Source organism: Euprymna scolopes, chromosome 4 (assembly GCF_053919585.1).
Source record: "Euprymna scolopes isolate OS-2025 chromosome 4, ASM5391958v1, whole genome shotgun sequence".
Classification (NCBI taxonomy): domain Eukaryota; kingdom Metazoa; phylum Mollusca; class Cephalopoda; order Sepiida; family Sepiolidae; genus Euprymna; species Euprymna scolopes.
The window spans coordinates 80,659,196-80,679,365 of record NC_136485.1 but is presented as its reverse complement, the minus strand read 5'-3'; the positions used below and the strand labels follow the sequence as shown (position 1 = coordinate 80,679,365).

At 31.2% G+C, this 20,170-nt stretch overlaps 1 long non-coding RNA gene across 1 annotated transcript in view; it reads right to left on the bottom strand.

The window, feature by feature from the left end:
* Positions 1-19,912, bottom strand: part of LOC145268494 (uncharacterized) — a 411,558-nt gene extending 391,646 nt beyond the window's left edge. Inside the window, exon 1 of the long non-coding RNA XR_013864901.1 lies at positions 19,547-19,912. This is a non-coding gene — a long non-coding RNA (uncharacterized LOC145268494). The remainder of the gene's footprint in view (positions 1-19,546) is intronic.
* Between the last annotated feature and the right edge of the window lie 258 nt (positions 19,913-20,170).

Here is a 20,170-nt window from a genome sequence, read left to right as displayed (position 1 = left end):
TGACTGAACTGCTAGTTTATGCATATAACATAAGTGAACCACGCCTACCGACGTACAGAACCTTCTATACAGGTGCCTGGATGCATTTAAGATATCGATAATCAACATAGCGGATACTTTGGTTGTAATCAAATCCCCATCTGAACTATTTGATCTTCTGCTCTATTTTCTTTCATGAAGATTGATCGACTTCGATATCCGCCCAGTGGATTTTATAAATAGATAACCACTTAACAAAACAGAAAAAAACCCAAAACAAAACAGAATGACAAGTGAGTGGTTAATTTGCTTTTATCTAAAATAGTAATGACTAGCCGGATTAAACATCCCACGACGGGGTTATTATAATTAAACATGTGTAACTAGAAGTAGATGCAAAAAACTTAAATCTATAATAACGTACGGAGAATTTCGCGATCATCACATATAGCCTGTTGTATTCTTTTTATTCAACAGAAACACCCGTCCTTCTCTTTGACACGTAACTAGTTAGTTCATTTAAGAGTGATGTCTCACCAATATTATCAGTAGCAGTCGTAGATATGTTCTTTACTTTTTAAGATACTTATGCAGTGACGGACCCGTTTTTTCCGTAGATGTTACCTCGGCAAATTCCGCCTGATTACGTAAACCGTCGAAATATAGCGAAATGCTTAGTAAATACAGCAGACGACAGCTAAAAAATTGCAAAGAAAAAATTTGTTTTAATCATGCAAAAATTTAAATCACTACAATTAAATTATCTTAGTAAAGCCATCGCAATGAATCTAGCGGGGTTGCAGCTCATGATATGATCGTCGGAGACAGTTAATTTCGTTTTTCCGGGAATGACCATTACTTGGTATTATATGTGGCTCCACGACATTGCATCTGTGCAAAATTTAGAGCAGAACACACGGTGACCGTATATATATTATTTAATTGGAATTCATTATTGAGATGAGTATTATTTATTAATTTATTTATTGGCGTCTATTATTCTTATCTTTTTTTAGTTGTTGTTTCAGGACTTTTCGACAAACTATTCCTCTGGCCTTAATCAGGTGGTAACCGCGACGGGATAGAAACTCCGAATCTCCTAATTGCATCCTCAGCAATTACTGCCATCCATAGGTGTTGTCGCCTCACCACGTTTTGGCCAAGTCAGTCTCTGACCTGCTTTGGGCAGGATTGAAACCGCTATCTCCAGACAAGTCCCATCTCCAACCGTAGAGGATTTCAATTAAATAAGTACGGACCCGGCCATGGAAGATCAGATAATAAATAAACGTGAATTCATGAGACTAAAAAATCCAACCTTGATAATATTATGGGCCAATTGTGCAGTGGATAGAGACGTTAAACCTCTACGTTTCCAGTTGAAAATTGTCTGTAGAAGAGGAAAGATAACATTTTCATGTACACTGTATCGTTAACTGTTCGCTACTCATTCTAAATAAATCTTTTACTTTTTCAAAAGTGCTCAATACTAAGGTAGCACATTTTTAAGTAAAATTAAATAAACATTAAAAAAGGTTTATCGATTTACGTATGTCCTTTTCTAATATTTATGCACTTTTGCTTATATCTAAATTTGTATACGACGATAAACCCCCGGTCTTACTTAAGGCCAGGCATTTAAAGTGTTGAGTCATTCAGATAGCGTGCTTCACTTAGAAACAGAGGATGCCAATTCGAACCTCAATCAGGCCATGATTGTTTTGTCCCACAGCGTATCTAGACGTATGTTATAACATTTTTAAGCAGATCGTTTACTTTTAGTTTTATTTTCCTTTAACTACGTAGGTATTAAAGGAAGTTAGGACCCCCGATAAGTATGTTAATTTATACGAAGTATGTTGTGGTTTGCTTTAAACATTGTTTAACGGGGATAAAAGGTGTTTTTGAAGGCTTACAATCCAGGGATGTACAGTCATGAGCAGATAAATAAAAAAATAATAAATACTTTTATAATATTTTGTATTTACCTGATTAGTTTGTTTTCTCTTTCTTTTTTCAATTATGGATGGTATTTATCCCATAGGTCCTTTCGAGTGCATCACTCATCGTCAGTGGAGAAGCGTATATCCACTCTCTAGGCTATGAATTGTGAAGTGACCGTTGTGTTTAAATTTTCTATGAAATTCAAATGCTCTTAAATTTTAAATAATGACGCTAAGTATTAAGGGGAGGTAATTCGATTTTTTTTACTTATCTATAGATTTTCTGACCAATGAGAAGTAATTCTAAATTCCTATTTAAATATGGTTAAATCAACCGGAAAATTATATCCATGTGTTCATTTGTTTAGATTATGTTAGCTGTTAAGGAAGTTAATTTTATTATTTTTAGTTGTATGTATGTCAATTTACAATATTATTTTATTTAATTACACTAAATTAATAGTGAGGTTTGGTACGTTATAAAATACTTATCTTGTGTAATCACTGTACCAACATAAACATCGGATAAAATTTCCTCCGAGTTACACGACTGCGTCCTATCCGTTGCTAATCGACTTAATTGCAGATTATTTCAAACATGTGATATATTACGATCAAACAGAAACGTATGTATGTATCAGTACCATTTTATATAAATTATATTTGCAACCAGTTTATATTTTTTCAATACATTCAAATTAATCTTTGTTATTTCTTTAAAGCTGCATCGCTCGAACCATCGTCATTAATCTCGATCAAAATATCGACAATTGTTTAGTTTAGAACTCATTAGAATTTGAAGATATGCAGTTCACAAAGGTATTTAATTAATTCTTTGTCGATAACTGCGGTTCTGAGTACGATAGAAACCCACATTTCGTTCAAATTCGGTGAGTGAATCTGTCGAACTTTCATAACGGTAATCATCATGCAAACTTTCACCCTGATCAGGTTTTTTTTAGTTATGGAGGTTTGCATGGCATAATACTTAATGTAATACGGAGAAGTAAATCCCAAATAAAACTTTGGCCTACCATACGGTATTAGATAGAGATATGCAGAATCATGATAGGCGTATTGTTTTATTTTTGACCATGCAGTGTTTGCACTCTCAAATAATTTAAGTACATGTGAATTACTTACGAAAATCCGTGCAGATTCTCAAGTCCGATATAAAAATTCCCGAAATTGATAATATAATCTCAAGAAGGTCTGAGATTACGTCGACTAAATCGTTGTGAGAATAAATCTTAAAATGAGAACCGTAGTTCAAATAATTCAAATTGTTAACCCTCATCTATAAAATCATGTTTACATGTTGACAAAAAATATTTAGGGTTTTAACGCCAATGGTAAGAAATGATAAGTGATAGGAATCACCACTTATCAAGGCCCAGAGACCACTGGAAGATAAGGATTAAAAGTGTACAGTAGTTAAGTGGACAATATAGTAATCGTTAGTAATAGAACATTCTGTAAATTTGTTAACTTAAGTGAAAATTATCAAGAACTTGTTTACGTTGGACTTGAAGACAATCAAATTGTAGTCAGCTAGAAAGCAGGAAAACAGAAGACAGTTCCACAGGTGTGCACTTCTAAGAAAGAAGCTTTGTTCATGGAATCTACGTTTAGGTTTAGGCACAGATAAACAGTGGCGGGAATTGTTGATAGTGTTTTCAGCTAGACGAGTGTTTCTTGTGAAAGTTTGGCGAGGGAGGACTATAGAGTGAAGCTCAGTCGAGCATTTGCCATGAAAATAGTGATAAAGCAGAGAGAAACTCGCGACATCTCTTCTGTGAGATAGAAGTTGCAGGTAAGAGAAAAGGACATCTCCTACGAGGCTACGAAATCTATTTTGAAATCTATCAAGTCAGGACAAGTCCTTTCTAGCAGCTCCTGTCCAGATGTGGCAACAGTACTCCATACCTGACTCTTATATAGATAGAGAATTGCATCAGCAGTGAGATATCTACTGGATCGATAGAAAGATTCCACCATTTTTCCAGCAGCCTTGGCAACAGATTCGATGTACGTGTTCTATTTCAGATCAGGAGTAAATGTCAAGCCCAGAAGCTTGTCAGAAGATGACGCTTCCCCAAGACGAGAGCCGTTCATTTCAATTGATGCCAGATGGACATCAGAGTGTTCATGACGTAAGCATAAAATCTTGGGTTTAGATATATTAAAAGTAACCAGCCACTCCTTTCTACAATTCTTTTAAATTGCATCATGGCAAATGTGAGGTTTATGAGGTTTCTTAACGCTTCTACGCACACATGCATTAAGAATTTATTCAGAACCTACCTGTGTCACGTAATGATATGCTTTTATAACTATGTCTAACATATATTAACAACCAAATATAATTCTTTGCCATGTTTTTTATCCCCATAGTTCAAATAAACACGGTAAGTTATAAGTATATCTCAGACAATATTGTATAAAAATTATATAGATGCATACATATATATGTGTGTATATAGTGAGAAAGAGTAACATAAAGTAATTTACCATCTAGTAAAATAAAAACGTGAACAACGAATGTAAGAAATAGTTTATTAAAACTCACGATTAAACAACAACAATATACACAAACTTAATACAACTTCAGTAACGCAAAGGACACAAGAATCAATAGAGTGAACGCCATAACAAAATAGTAAATGCATAACAAGTAGATAATAATAATGTTGGAGAAATAATGCGACTTTTTAAATGAGAAAAATCATAATCTATACCCCATAAAGAGAGGGGTTTTATATATTTTTGTGGATGATTGGCTCCTAAAATAATTAACAAAGATGAGACACTTAGTCGGAATCGGAAATTGGAATAATTGGAACTTTAAGGGGTATCGGAATCGGAAAAAAATGTGCGCCTATTTTTCAATGCCTAAAACAATTCCTCTATCTTGATTTATTTCTTTTTTTTTTAATCAAAATCTTCCACTGGTTGTAGTAATTATAAAATAAATATTTATTGATTTTAAACTTATAGTAAAGCTAAAATCCTACTAATGTTTTTTTTTTTTTTACATTTCAGAAAATATCTGCATGTGTTTTTATGGTAGTTGGGGGGGAATAACAACTTTATAGTTAAATATTGAAGATTTATCATAAAAAAAATCGGAATCGGTAATGGTATTGGGATTGGTAATTTAGTACGGAATTTGGTAATTGTATCGGAATCGAGAAAAATATTAGGATCATCCCATCCTTACTAATTAACAGGCCATTATGACTTTTTGAACAAAACTGGTGAACATGATTGGTCGAAATATGGGTCATTTTAAGATTAATTTAATTTTTGCAATGTGGATAACGAAATTAAACTGACACACACAAAGGAACGTAAACAGACTGAACGCTTAAATGCAGAAACAATTGACTCAAATTATTATAAATAAAGCAATGTCTGCCTAGCCTGCATATGCCAATAGGAGAGGGGGGTATGTGCCATTATCGTGAGTACCAGGTAATATCCGATGAGCTCCCAAAATTCAAACCTCAAAATGGTATACCAACATAACGAAACAAGAGCCAGCACAATGACTTCTAACACGAAACTGGCCAAACATTCTGGACAATACAGTCTTATAAATGAGACAGTATAAGAAAACGAATCTGCTATGGAATAGCTCAAAATAGTCGCCAAAAATACGCCAATAACTTCTATTGTAAAACACAAAAAAATGGAAGAATGGACACCAATCCCTACATTATTATTATTATTAGTTATGTACTTAAAAATGAGATATAAAACCTGACAGAGTAATATGGAACGAAAAGGAGAAATAAGCAATCTTAGTAGAAGTTAGTAATACAAATAATGCTGAGTTAAAGAAATCAAGGAGAAAAACGATAACAAAATACCAAGACTTTATGTATGATACAAAAAGAAACTGGAATCTTCAGAAAATCTCCATAACTGCAGCAATTACAGCAACAGCTGCACTCAGGAAAAAGGATTTGGAAAACTAGCTGGAAAATATACCCGGTGAACTAAGTGCAAAAGAGATTTCAGAAATTGCATTTATAAGGATAGTCTTAAAAAAGGATCTCTCGATTTTAATATAGGAGATATTCCCCATCACTAGTTTGAACAAACTAATAAGAGAATTACAAAAAGAAACACCATGTATTACCGAAAATACATAATATCAAACCAACGCCAATACTGCTTTCTTTTGAGAACGAGCTTTCATATTAAGATGAATATATGATCAATAACCTAATATATATATATATATATATATATATATATATACATATATATACATATATATACACACATATATATACATATATATATATACATATATATACATACATACATATATATATATATATATATATATATATATATATACAGAGTTTGTCAGTAAACAGAAAGAGTATAATATAATATCAGAAATTAATATAACATGAAACAAATTTATTTGCAAAAACATATGGTATATATGTAAATAAACAAGCAATTATTTGAATACAATACGAAACTGTATATGAGCAACCAGCATATATGTTAATTAAAATATGGCATCACAGAAGTTCATATTAGTTATCGCAAGGAAAAAACTTACTAAGCTATGTTCATAATTGTTAAAATAAGAATAATCATGAATTGATAAAGCAAATGTAATTAAATATATGATTACATGAAATTTTAAATTTTTGCAATAAAAACCTTAGTACGCTCGATAGACATTTTTACTAAATGTTGGAGTGATTTGGTTGCAATATATATATATATATATATATATATATATATATATATATATATATATATATGTATATATATATATACATATATATTAGGTATTTATTTTTTTTATTTGAAAATATAGAATTTTTATTATTTGCAAACAAAGAATACAGTTTAAAACATATATTTTCTTAACCCATGGACTCACCAAAACTTCCATCTAATGATTTAGCAGGCATTTTGGATTTGAAATTCAATATACTTTTTTTCTGCCTCGATATCAAAATTCTTTTATTCTAGGTAGTTAAAATGATTTAAAAACTTTTAATGTTCTATGTTTATTGCCTTTAGCAAAACAGGTGCAAACCATTTATAATATTTGCTAATATATTTCTTATAACGAGATGAGTAAACATCGAAAGCTCATGGGTTAAGGAAATATATTTTTAAACTGTATTCCCTGTTTGCAAACAATAAAAATTCGATATTTGAAAATTAACCTTTTCAAATCCAAAAAATGAAATACCTAATATATATTTTATTTGCTCTATCTTGTATATTGAGCAATTTTATTTAGCTGCATTGTCTATTAATATTATTAATCTATTAATATTTTATAAGACCGATAATCACAGGATTTCCATACCAGTAGATTTATTGCAATTCATTATTCTTAAGCATATATATATATATATATATATATATATATATATATATATATATATATATATATATATATATATATATATAGCAAGTTATAAAATGTATATATATCGCCATATACATTTTATAACTTACTAACTAGCTCTACCTACGTATTGAGCACTTTTAAAGTAAATACTTAAAGTTTACGCATAAATCTATACTTTCGTATATTAATTTTATGTGAGTAAATTAAGTAGTTATATATATTTTCGCACGATTATTGACATTTATTTACTGTTTTTCTACCAGCATCTTGTTTAATTTTCGATTTTCAGTAGTAAGCAAGGGTCCTCCTGAAGGGCTTAGAGACTGGCAACTTTTCACCCAGCTAAACAGTATGGACACTGGGTTTATTTTCAACAAAAGCCCTTTAAAATAAGTTTCAAATTAAATATTCTCATCCATATAGGTAGAAAAGTAACTTATGTAAGCATTTTTAATATATTTACTGAATATTAGTTTTTCAATCTCATTTTCTGTAACCAATACACAAATCTCATTCCCATATTCCACGATTGTGAGAAAATTATGCAATTTTCATTTATATTCCACATTTTCTGTCCAAAATGTAAATACAATAAAACATTAATTATTTAAGAAGAACCCGTGATCAGACAACAGGTGTCAACCTGGGGTCGGTGAAATTGTAAAAAAATTGTCCAGAGAATTTTGAATATTTTAATAATCATCTGCGAACTTCCTAAAGCGCGGCGTAGAGACGTTAAGCACGTGGGCGCGAAAAAGAAAAAAGCGAACTCTAACAGGTCTACTTGGTTTACAAGTATTACCCAATAACAATATGGGTCAATGGTAATAGAATTTATGAAATGTAGTTCTTTGGCCTTTATTATTATGCTGTAAATAAACAGTTTATCACAAATAAATACACCTGCGTTTGTTTCATTTTATTGTATTTGTCACGAAAATAAAGTAAAAAAAAAATCGTTTTTATAATCGGAAATAAAGCCTAAATTTTTCCGATATATATATATATTTCTGAGAGCTGCCGACTGTCAATACGACGGTTGTAGGTTCGATCCACATCTGGGGAAAGGTGTATGTCTAGCCCCATTTATGAGTTGTGATACAACGAAACATTACTATATGTGGACAACAATTAAAGCCCCCCTCTTTGGGTTAAGCACTTTGTGAATATATTTTCATCCGACGCGTATTATAGCTATTAAGCGAAGCCCATTATTAATGTGTTTGTAAGCAAGCTGATGATTGGACCAAGGTTGCGACGGGTGGGTGTGGATTTAATACACAGTCGAGGAGAAATATTTACGGAGCTGATTCGTGGCCTGATGGTAAGAGCTGCCGACTGTCAATGCGACGGTTGTAGATTTGATCCACGGCTGGGGAAAGGTTTATGTCTAGCCGCACTGATGTGTGTGTTTGAGTATTGATATGATTAATCGAATCGCAGTCAGGAATCGGAAAGATCGGAACTTTTGGAGGTATGGGAATCGGCATCTGAATCGGAAAAAATTGCCTATTTTCCGATGCCAAAAGTTAATTGCTTATTTTATTGTTTTCTTTATTAAACAGCATCTTTCACTAATAGTACTAATGATTAGTTTCGTTGTTTTGTCTTACTGCATAGCAACGCACTTCGAGATTTTTAATACCGAATCTAAGAAATTCGGAAAAAAGTTTTTATGCTTCAAGTTGTCTATATCTTAAAATATTTATTCATGGTTTGGTTGTTCGCAGAGGAAACTTGTTATTGCTTTTTGACTACGCAAAACATGAATAATTTTTACAGCATCTTCAGCTAACTATTTCGAGATTTTAAAAGTATCGGAATCGATGATTGTATATGGATTAAGAAAATATTGTAATTGCCAATATATATATATATATATATATATATATATATATATATATATATATATATATATATATATAGTTTACAGCGTTTATTTAATGGACATTTGATGAGGTTATATGCAAACACCGATCCCATGGACCAGAGGTTAGAACTACCGACTATCACCGCGATGGTTTTAGGTTAAATCCTCGGCCTGGAAAAGGTGCTAGTCTAACCAGACTGATGAGTTGTGATAAAACAAAAAAATGTACTATATGTAAGTGACTATATATCTTTCTTTGGGTAGAGCCCGGTCGTAAATGTATCTAACCTGCTACTTAATTTGCTATAAAGCGAGACTCGCTGTTTGTTTGTAAATAAACAAGCAGCTCGATCACTTTAAAAAAGGGCGGGGGAGTGTTTATTTCATGGACATTTGATGAGGTCATTTGCGAGCACCGATCCCATAGGTCAGGAATTAAAACTGCCGACTATCCACGAGGTGGTTGTGGGTTCAATCCCCGGCTAAAAGAAGGTACTAGTTTAGCCGCACTGATAAGTTTTGATACAACAAAACAGTACTCTATGTGCATTATATATATATATATATATATATATATATATATATATATGTATATATATATATATGTATATATATATATTAACATACGTAAACGTCTTGTTAATAAAATCATTAATATGTTTAAATTAATACTAACTAATTTAATAATGTGGTAGGAATAAAACAATATGAATATACACGCAAAAATGAGAATGTTATATATATATATATATATATATATATATATATATATATATATAACTACTTCATTTACTCACATAAATTAATATACGAAAGTATAGATTTATGCGTAAACTTTAAGTATTTACTTCAAAAGTGCTCAATACGTAGGTAGAGCTAGTTAGTAATTTATAAGATATATATGGCGATTAAGCTACACAGAATATTCGGCGTTTCATCCACTCTAGGATTCGTCAGGCTTATGCGCGAATTCTGTGGTTGTTTCTCGCTTTTATATGGTCCTCTTCTGTTGGGGATTTTAGTTAGCCAATCAGCTTTCTAGTATCCACCGCGCCCCTTCCTATCAGCCAATGGGCATGCATTTTATCGAACAAATGATCTGTTTTAGAACTAGGTTAGTGGTTTAATGCAGACCTTTTCCTTTTTTATATAAATATACATATGTGTACATACATATATGCACATATATATACATATATATATATATACATATATGTGTGATCGATTATGTATATTCATGTTTATTTAATTTATTTATTTGTTTATTTTCTATTGTTTTTGTTAGTTTTTAAGCTATTTTGTATCGCTATCGTAGAGCAAGTATTATTTTGTGAACACAGTTATTTGCTATTTCTCTTCTACAGTTTAATAGATTTTGGGGTTCTTTACAGTACAGGATAGCAAATTTTTCATGATTTAAAGAACCCCAATACTAGAGTGGATGAAACGCCGAATATTCAGTGTAGCTTAATCGCCATATATATTTTATAAATTACTATATCTATATTTATATATATATATATTTGTTATCAGAATAATTATTAGAGGATATATATTAGTTTATTTAGGTATCCAAAATCACAATACATAAATGGTAATTTTGGTTTTGGAGCCATGAGTAACCCAAGTAGATTATGGATCAATAGCAGATGTAGGTTAAACCGATGGTTAAATAATCAGTTTTAAGATTAAAATATACTTCAGATTCTTTATCTGTTAAATAAGCTATCGTAGCCTTTTCTGTATCTGTTTAATTAAATTAATTAATAAATCATAGACGCTTTTAGTATTTACTAGACCTGAAACATCAAACGGCCTTAGTTGTCTCCCTTTAATGTACTAAATACGACCTTTATTTCCACATAATTTTTTAGCTAGTAGTTAACAACGTAATGGATTATCTCCCTTCGCAGTTAGTTTTTTCACAACTATCTAGCACCATATTTATTAGAACGATAATGATAAAATAAAATATTAAATAATGAAAAATAGAATAGGATCCATTACTCGGAATGTTGTATGAGGATTAATAAATATAAGGTATTATTTTTCTTTATTTTCCTATTTAATAAAATATTAACCCTAAACTGGTCTTATATCTAAGTAATAAGATAATCGATATTTTGTAAACATTGATGCCACAAATCAGGGAATACGAAACTAAAAATAAACCGTAACGTTATAGCAATGTTGTTCTGGCCATATTATAAATATAGAAATAACATTTTAAAAAATTATTTAAAAAAATTTAATTATGTGAAATAAAGAAATATAGAACTCTACTTTAGGAATTCAATGAATAGTATTATTAAAGGATTTTAAATGGCTACGGGTTTTTGTGGAAACCTTTTATGACTGGCTTTTAAATATGGATACGAGAATTAGGTGATATATTAATATTTGAATGGGATTTTGACGGAGGATGCCTCCAGAGTAAATGTTTTTGCATGCTTCATTTCCGTTAAGTGAATTTCTTTTGATAATATTCTATTGTAAAAGTGTTTTTTATTCAAGAAGTCTGAAGAAATACTGGTTATGTGAACATTTTCAAACGCCACAATGCTTGAAATTGTCCAACTGTTATCGAAACAATGATAACTAACAATGAAATACACTTTTTTTTGCTATCAATTCCTTTTTTGAAGTATTGGCTTTGTTAATACAGTATATATATATATATATATATATATATATATATATATATACATATATATATATATATATATTTATAAACATATACGTTTGCCCCTCGTTAAGTCTTTGGTGTTGAAGATGAAATATGAGATACTTGATTGTCTATCCAAACTGAAAGATCGGCATACAAAACCGCCATTTATACATTACTATATATATATATATATATATATATATATATATATATATATATATATATATATATATATATATATACCGCTATTATGAAACTTCAGTGTGCGAAGGAGGATAGCTTCTTGAAAAAATAAGTGAAAAAGTTTAAAAAATGATTTGAATAAAAAAATATTTGTATCTCATTCATGGTTTCCAGGGCATTTTGCCTATTTTCAAATTCAAATTCTTTAAATATATTTTCAAAGAACGTTTTCGATTTTAAATATACACACATATATATATATACATGTATATGATATATATATATATATGTCTCTATATATATTACATACATGTATATATATGCGTACATAATACATACATATATATATAACGTGCATATAATATATATAAATGCTAACATACACACACACAAACGCATATATATATATATATACGCTTGTATGGAAGCGTATATATGCGTATTAGTTGTTCATCGTATTATGTTTTGAAAATACATGTCCTCGTTTCTGTTTGGTTAAGAAGATAAACACTTCGCTTGATACGAAACTGTAATCCAATAAATAAATATGGCCGTCTACGTGCATCTGAGTTGAACTAAATCTCATGAATTCATAGATTGGTTGATTTATCCATATGTAAATGTTCAGATAGAGAAATCAATAACACCGCTCAGGCATTTACACAAACACAGACAAACATAATATACATAATAAGAGAGGAATTCGAATGATGTGTCGATTCAATCAACGCGTGTTTACATGAAATTTTTATTTAAAGCTTAAGCGTGACAAACCGACTAAAAGGCTATTTGAAACTTGAGCATGACACAACAAACAATAAAGAAGTTCTTTTACATACACACATGACATAGTATAAAAATTACTTTTAAAAATTTAAACGTGACATAATAAATCAAATGATGTGTCCATCTTAAGCATGGATGTTGTTTCAAGCTTTAGCGTGACAGCTCACACAAAATAATAAGCGTTGTAGACCAACAGAAATTATATTTCCAACCTAAGCCTGACAGAATAAAAATTGCTATTTACACTTCAGCCATGATTTAATAATGGCAATCTTATTTTATATTATTCCTATTATTTGGATGCTTCGGATTGCTGTTTTCATCTAGAGTGTCATTTTCACAACATTTTAGTCGATGTAGCCTCCGACTTTCTTAAGGTGTATCTTGTCGAACTCGGAAATTTTTCTGTCGAATTCGGGAATTTGAACGAAATTTCGAAGAAAACCTTCACGTAGGTAGCATTCCATCAACTCTGACTGAATAGATGTCCTAAATAATTCGCATTTGTATTTTTCAGTCGCTCACATCGGGAATTGAACGTTCAGGAGAATATTACTCTTACAATCGATTTTTCCTACTACTTTAACCACTGTACTACGGGTCCTTGGCATTGAAGATGATAACAATAGTAAAAAAAAATATAAATAATACGAAAAATAAATTCTCATGCCCAAATTTCAGAAACGTAATGTCATTTCAATCTTAAACATGACAAACTACGAAAATGCTATTAAACGATAAATTATGGTATTCTAAACAAAAAAAAAAACATAATTAAAATGTCAATCCAATTTACATGCCTTATTTAAATTTTATTTACCAGACAAAACAAAAAGCTCTTTCAAGCTTATGCTTGATAGACCAATTACATTTTATTTCAAACTTATGACTGACAAACAAATCAAAATTCTATTTTAAAATTATACTTAACAGACCAAAAATAATTCTGTTTCAAACTTATGCTTAACAAACCAAATAAAATTATATTTCAAAATTATGCTTGACAGACTAACAAAAATTCGATTTCTGACAGACCAAAAATGTTATTTTAAATGTAAGTTTGACAGACTTGTGAAAGCAAACTTAAATGTAAGAGACCAATGACAAGTCTTTTTCAGACTTATGCACAACCGATTAAGCATATATGTCCGTGGTAAGCGTGACATATGAAGGAACATGCCATTTCTACGTAAATCATAAGCAACGCATCGAATTCGTATTTGCAACTGGAAACTAACAGATCAATATAATAAATGCTGTTTCAATCTTCAGTATGACAGATTTAGAAAATCCTTCTTCAAACTTAATCGCAACAAAGGATCCAAAATGACAGACCTACAAAAAATTTATGTAGAAAACTTAAATGCGACAAACCAACGAAAACGCTATTTCTAGCTCACAGGTTTAAGTGATACGTCCACTGTAAGCACTTCATATAAAAAACATGCAATTGCAAACATCAGCGTGATAGGTCGTCAGAAAATTTGACACAAGTCGATGGAAATGACATACAAAGCTAAAACATTGTTTTCGATAGATCGTCAGACGGACGAACCAACCCATTAAAAGGCAAGGACGTATCGTACATCTGCATACATACATACATGCATGCATACATACATACATATATACATACATACATACATACATACATACACACTTGTATCATATCGTAAACATGAACGTGATTAAATAGGTAAAAATCATCTTGTGTGCGAATATGCGCACACACTCCTTAATATAAGATAAATAAGAAACATTAAGGATTCAAATATTCAAAAGTGAAAGAAATAGATAAATAGCGATAAAGAGTGTAAAAAAAAACATAACCAATCGGCAATCCGTATAAAAATTTGAAAAAAAAAAGCCGGGAAAAAGAAACTATTAATTTTCCAACGGCATTTTTCTCTCTTCTTTCCGCATATTTTTCATTACAGGAAATCAGTTCTAGCGAAGCGTATATACAATAAACATCCTCGTGCAACACTGAAATGACAATAAAACTTGTAATGCAATCAGCGTTTCCACTACAAAATAATCCCATTTTTATTGTCTGTAATAAAAACACGGCAAGATAACTCAAGACCATTTCGTTAAAGATAACTTTATTAGCAAGCTCATGAGATGGAGATTTTTTTGTTTTCTTATTCATTCATTTGGTTTTGTACGACGCGCCCTCTACCTTAAAATTGTTCGCCTTTCCTTTCGATCGTTCTCTCGTACAAGTTAACACATAACCTGCACCTTTCAAAATTCATGTACAATTTAAGAGTGAGTGTTGTCACTGTGTTATAATGTTGGTGGGTCTTTTAAATCGCCTTTTTATCGATCTTTCTATATTCCTGTGATACATTTTCCCCGTGGTCTGCTTATAATGTTTGGCGGCCATGTTGTTATGGTAGTTCATCTAATAGGATAGAATCCCTCATGCCATGGCAGTTGCTCGTTTTGTTGTGACGACGTAAGGAAAGGGCAAGATAAATTATCCAGATATATTTTCGCATAACCTATTGAACTCATCAAGTTGCTTGGCAACCCTTCAACACTTTCAGTCCGTCTGCAATACAAATATAACCCGTAGTAAAACTAGTTAATTTACCCACCTGTAATTGTTGCGGCTGAACTATTTCAGAATCCTTATTTTTTTTACTGTATGGCCGCTTTTTATAATCTTTCTTCATGATTTATACACTACTACTACTACTACTACTACTACTACTACTACTACTACTACTACTACTACTACTACTAATAATAATAATAATAGAAAGATTTATCAGTGCAGCGAGACACTGTCACGATGAACACTACAAGAAACGATGAAACTTGAAACAAAAAACAAGAAAGGAAAGATGGGAAGCGAAAGAGCTACACGAATGATTCAAAAGACAATAGAAGAGAATCACGAAACCACATTTTTTTACATAGGCATCACCACATTATCAAGGCCAAGAGGCCACTCAAGGATAAGGGTTAAAGAGTGTACAGTAGAAATTGGACAATATAGTAATCATTAGTAATGAAAATTTGGTAAATTTGATAACTTATATGGAACGGCTCATCAAGAACTTATTTACCTTAGACTTGAAGACAACCATATTGTAGTCAGCCGGAAAGCAGGAAAACGGAAGACAATTCCACAGGCGTGCAGTTCTAAGAAAGAAGCTTTGTTCATGGAATCTACGTTTAGCTTTAGGCACAGATAAAGAGTGGGAGGAATTATTGATAGTGTTTACAGCTAGACACACACACACACAAGGTAGAAAGCTTTGAGAAGGAGTTTACTAATCAAGGCAAAATCAAAATCAAAAACAAATATAATATATTGCTATTTATATAGTAATCCCAACTAAATGAAACAGCTCAATACATTCGATAATGATAGTAGAGCTTACGATAAATCATAGTGGCGAGGGGGGACCATAGATTGAAGCTCAGTCGAACACTTTCCATGAAAATAACGATACATCAGAGACAAACTCGCAACATCTCTTCTGTGAGATAGAGGTTGCAAGGAAGCTGGACATTACATGGACATTTTTAAGAAAAAGACGCTTGAACAGAGAAACGAAATCTCTATAAAAAGCTGCACCGGACAACGAGGTAAAAGCTAATCACATTAAAGCTAAAATAGATCACAGGAAAACAGTTCACAAGAAGCACTCGATTAGCTACATCCATTATATACGATCCTCCCCTCTCTATCTGTGCCTAAATCTATACGCAGATCCCATGAACAAAACTGCCCGCCTTTGGAATACTCATTTATTTACCTTTATCCTCGATCGTCATTCGGACTTGATAAGTGGTAATTCCCAAGTAAAGAAAAATATGCTGACTCTATTGAAACAAAGACGAAACTGTAAACCACATAACAGAATGCAGCAAGATGACTTAAAAAGAATATAAGAAGTGAGAAAGAATGCGTGGAGCGATCCGTATACTAAGAACTATGCGGACGACTGCATAACATGCAAACAAATTATAAAGACACAAAACGAAGACAGTTTTTATATAATTTTTAAGATAATCGTTTATTAAAAATTAACTCATCTTTTATTAATAACTATCAAGAAAACTCGACGTTTCTCAGGATCGATTAACGATCACTACTACGATATCATTTTCCACTACTCTATTAACACTATGTTAGTATAAAGGAATTATGTGCCAAGAGCTTCGCTAGAATCGGACACGTTGTAATTAGGCACATTGAGAAGCACGTAAAAATATGGGACTACTTACATTGCTCGAAGAATGCTATATATTTTCAAAATACTATATATTTTCAAAATACTATATATTTTCAAAATGCTATATATTTTCAAAATGCTATATATTTTCAAAATACTATATATTTTCAAAATGCTATATATTTTCCAAAATGCTATATATTTTCCAAAATACTATATATTTTCAAAATACTATATACTTTCCAAAATGCTATATATTTTCAAAATACTATATTGAGAAGCACGTAAAAATATGGGACTACTTCCATTGCTCGAAGAATGCTATATATTTTCAAAATACTATATATTTTCAAAATACTATATATTTTCCAAAATACTATATATTTTCAAAATGCTATATATTTTCAAAATACTATATATTTTCCAAAATGCTATATATTTTCAAAATGCTAAATATTTTCACAATACTATATATCTTAAAAATGCTATATATTTAAAAAAAAAATTACGAAAAGAGGATATATTTGAAGATTTTTTTTTAGAATTTCTGTTTCATATAGAAACCATTTAAAGTTTTGGGAGCAGGTCGATTGTCATAGGAAATATTAGCATATAATTTTATTTTACGAACACCCGTTTTTTTTTTTAGAAGACACCCATAATATTGCGACCTTTAATATATAGACATCCGAGATTCATTTGGCTTATATTAGTTTCTGAAATAATTAAATGATTTTATCTCGCATAATATATAAAAAAATCAGTTATTGATTATTAGCAAGTCTAGCATAACAACATAAAAGCATTAAATAATACGTAACATTTTCTTTAAAATCTCACATTTTCTCTCGATAACTTTTGCTAAAAATTGATCCAATAGCATAAACCGAAAATATAAAGTAAAAAATAAAGAAAATGAAACTTGGCGGACTTATGTCTGATTTCATTTCAGTGTTTTTCTTTTAACAACTACAAATAACATGAGAAAAAGTGATGTTTATGTACTCTAGTACTAGTTGAGTCCTGATTTTCACACCGAAATGATTAATTTATTTTTTAACTATAACTAAGTGGGGATAACACTGAATTTGATCTGTTTGGTAAAAATACCTCGAGTAGATTCTGACTTGTAGCTAGACACTGCAAGTTTATTTTGTATACTAGATAAGAAAAAAGACGGTTATAACCACTGCTTTATTTTCAACAAAAGTGCAGTAATCTTTACAATTTTTGTTATCGCTTGTTATCTCGGGTTCTGTTCAAAATCCTGGCAAAACCACCGGAGTTAACCCGTTACAATTTAGTAACTTAGAATATTCTTTAAAAGTGTTGCTGTCATATGGCCTGGATGATAAGTAAATAATATTATTACCAAGAATCGACAAGAAGTTTAATGATTTTGATAGCGGACTATGTTTTGTGGTTTAACAATCTATATAATAAGAGTGAATGTAGATGTGTCTGGCTTGCTTTAATAATAGTATATGTAAGAAAGAAAGAATGCTCAATCACAATAATAATAGAAAAGCATGAAAAATGTTCCTCATTATTTACATAGACGCAATAGCGAGTTTTTTGGAGGAAGCTGGTTTGCAATAAATGAAGAACAAATTCAGTTGTCTACTCAATAAAAATATCCAATTCAATCTGATTTTAAAATCATTCCTGTTTCACACACACACACACACACACACACACACACACACACACACACACACACACATACAAACACACAAACACACACACAGATATATATATAAATAAACACACACACACATATATATATAAACACACACACAACACACACAGACACACACATATATATATATAGTAATTTATAAAATATATATGGCGATTAAGCTACACTGAATATTCGGCGTTTCATCCACTCTAGGATTCCTCAGGCTTGGTGGATGAAACGCCGAATATTCAGTGTAGCTTAATCTCCATATATATTTTATAAATTACTAACTAGCTCTACCTACGTATTGAGTACTTTTGAAGTAAATACTAAGTAAGTGTACGCATACATCTATACTTTCGTATATTAATTTTATGTGAGTAAATGAAGTAGTTATATATATATATATATATATATATATATATAAATCATAGTAAGAACAAGTTTACACTTAATTTTATTATTCGTCAGAATACTGCAAAACTGTTGTCTTAGGTAATTCTCAATCCGCGAAGTTTCAAAGAATGCGTATTCTGTCGAATTATAAAAACTGGTTGTAAACTTTTATTTTTTAGCTTTGTTCTCACTATGATTTATCGTAAGCTCTACTATCATCATCGAATGTATTGAGCTGTTTCATTTAGTTGGGATTACTATATAAATAGCAATATATTATATTTGTTTTTGATTTTGATTTTGCCTTGATTAGTAAACTCCTTCTCAAAGCTTTCTACTTTGTGTGTGTGTGTGTGTGCGTGTGTGTGTGTAAAATGTATGTCTTTTTTGCGCGTATTTCTAATGTTGTCATAATCTTTCTTGTCTTTTTAGGAAGAGAACTGAAGACAAACCTTTTCAAACACAGTTTTCACACTTTAGTGATGCTGTCAAGTGTTCTCCGATCCATTCCCCTTCCCAGGAAAAGATGTAGAGGACCGAGCAATAACTGTGCCATTTGATGTTATGCCTCGTGTAGACAAGCTGTTGATGGAAATAGTACGGAATCTTGTGACCAATCCGCAACAGGAAATCTATTCGGATAACTCATTCTCTGCAGGACAATCGGAGCCAGTTAAAACTGTGAATTGGGCAAGCAATAAACCGAAGACAATTTGAAGCCAGGTGTCATACTGGGAGATTTAACTGCAATCTATGACGCAGTAACGCACCACCACCAATCGCCAATTAATGTGTTTCCTTGCCAACTCTTTTGACAACCGCTGTTTCATACTAAATACCAGCGGTTGTTAACCTAGATGAATAAGACTATGAGGAATACTACCCGTCAATATTATATCTAATTATTTTGAAACTCTACACTAGTGGATGCACACGGAAAGCGTTATGGGTCCTAATATTCTATACATCTATAAGACCATAATTCTCCTGGGAATATACTATTGTCGTCATATGTGGACCGGTTAACTAACTACTAGCCACTAAGCATTTCACATTTGGACAGGATAAAAAATAAA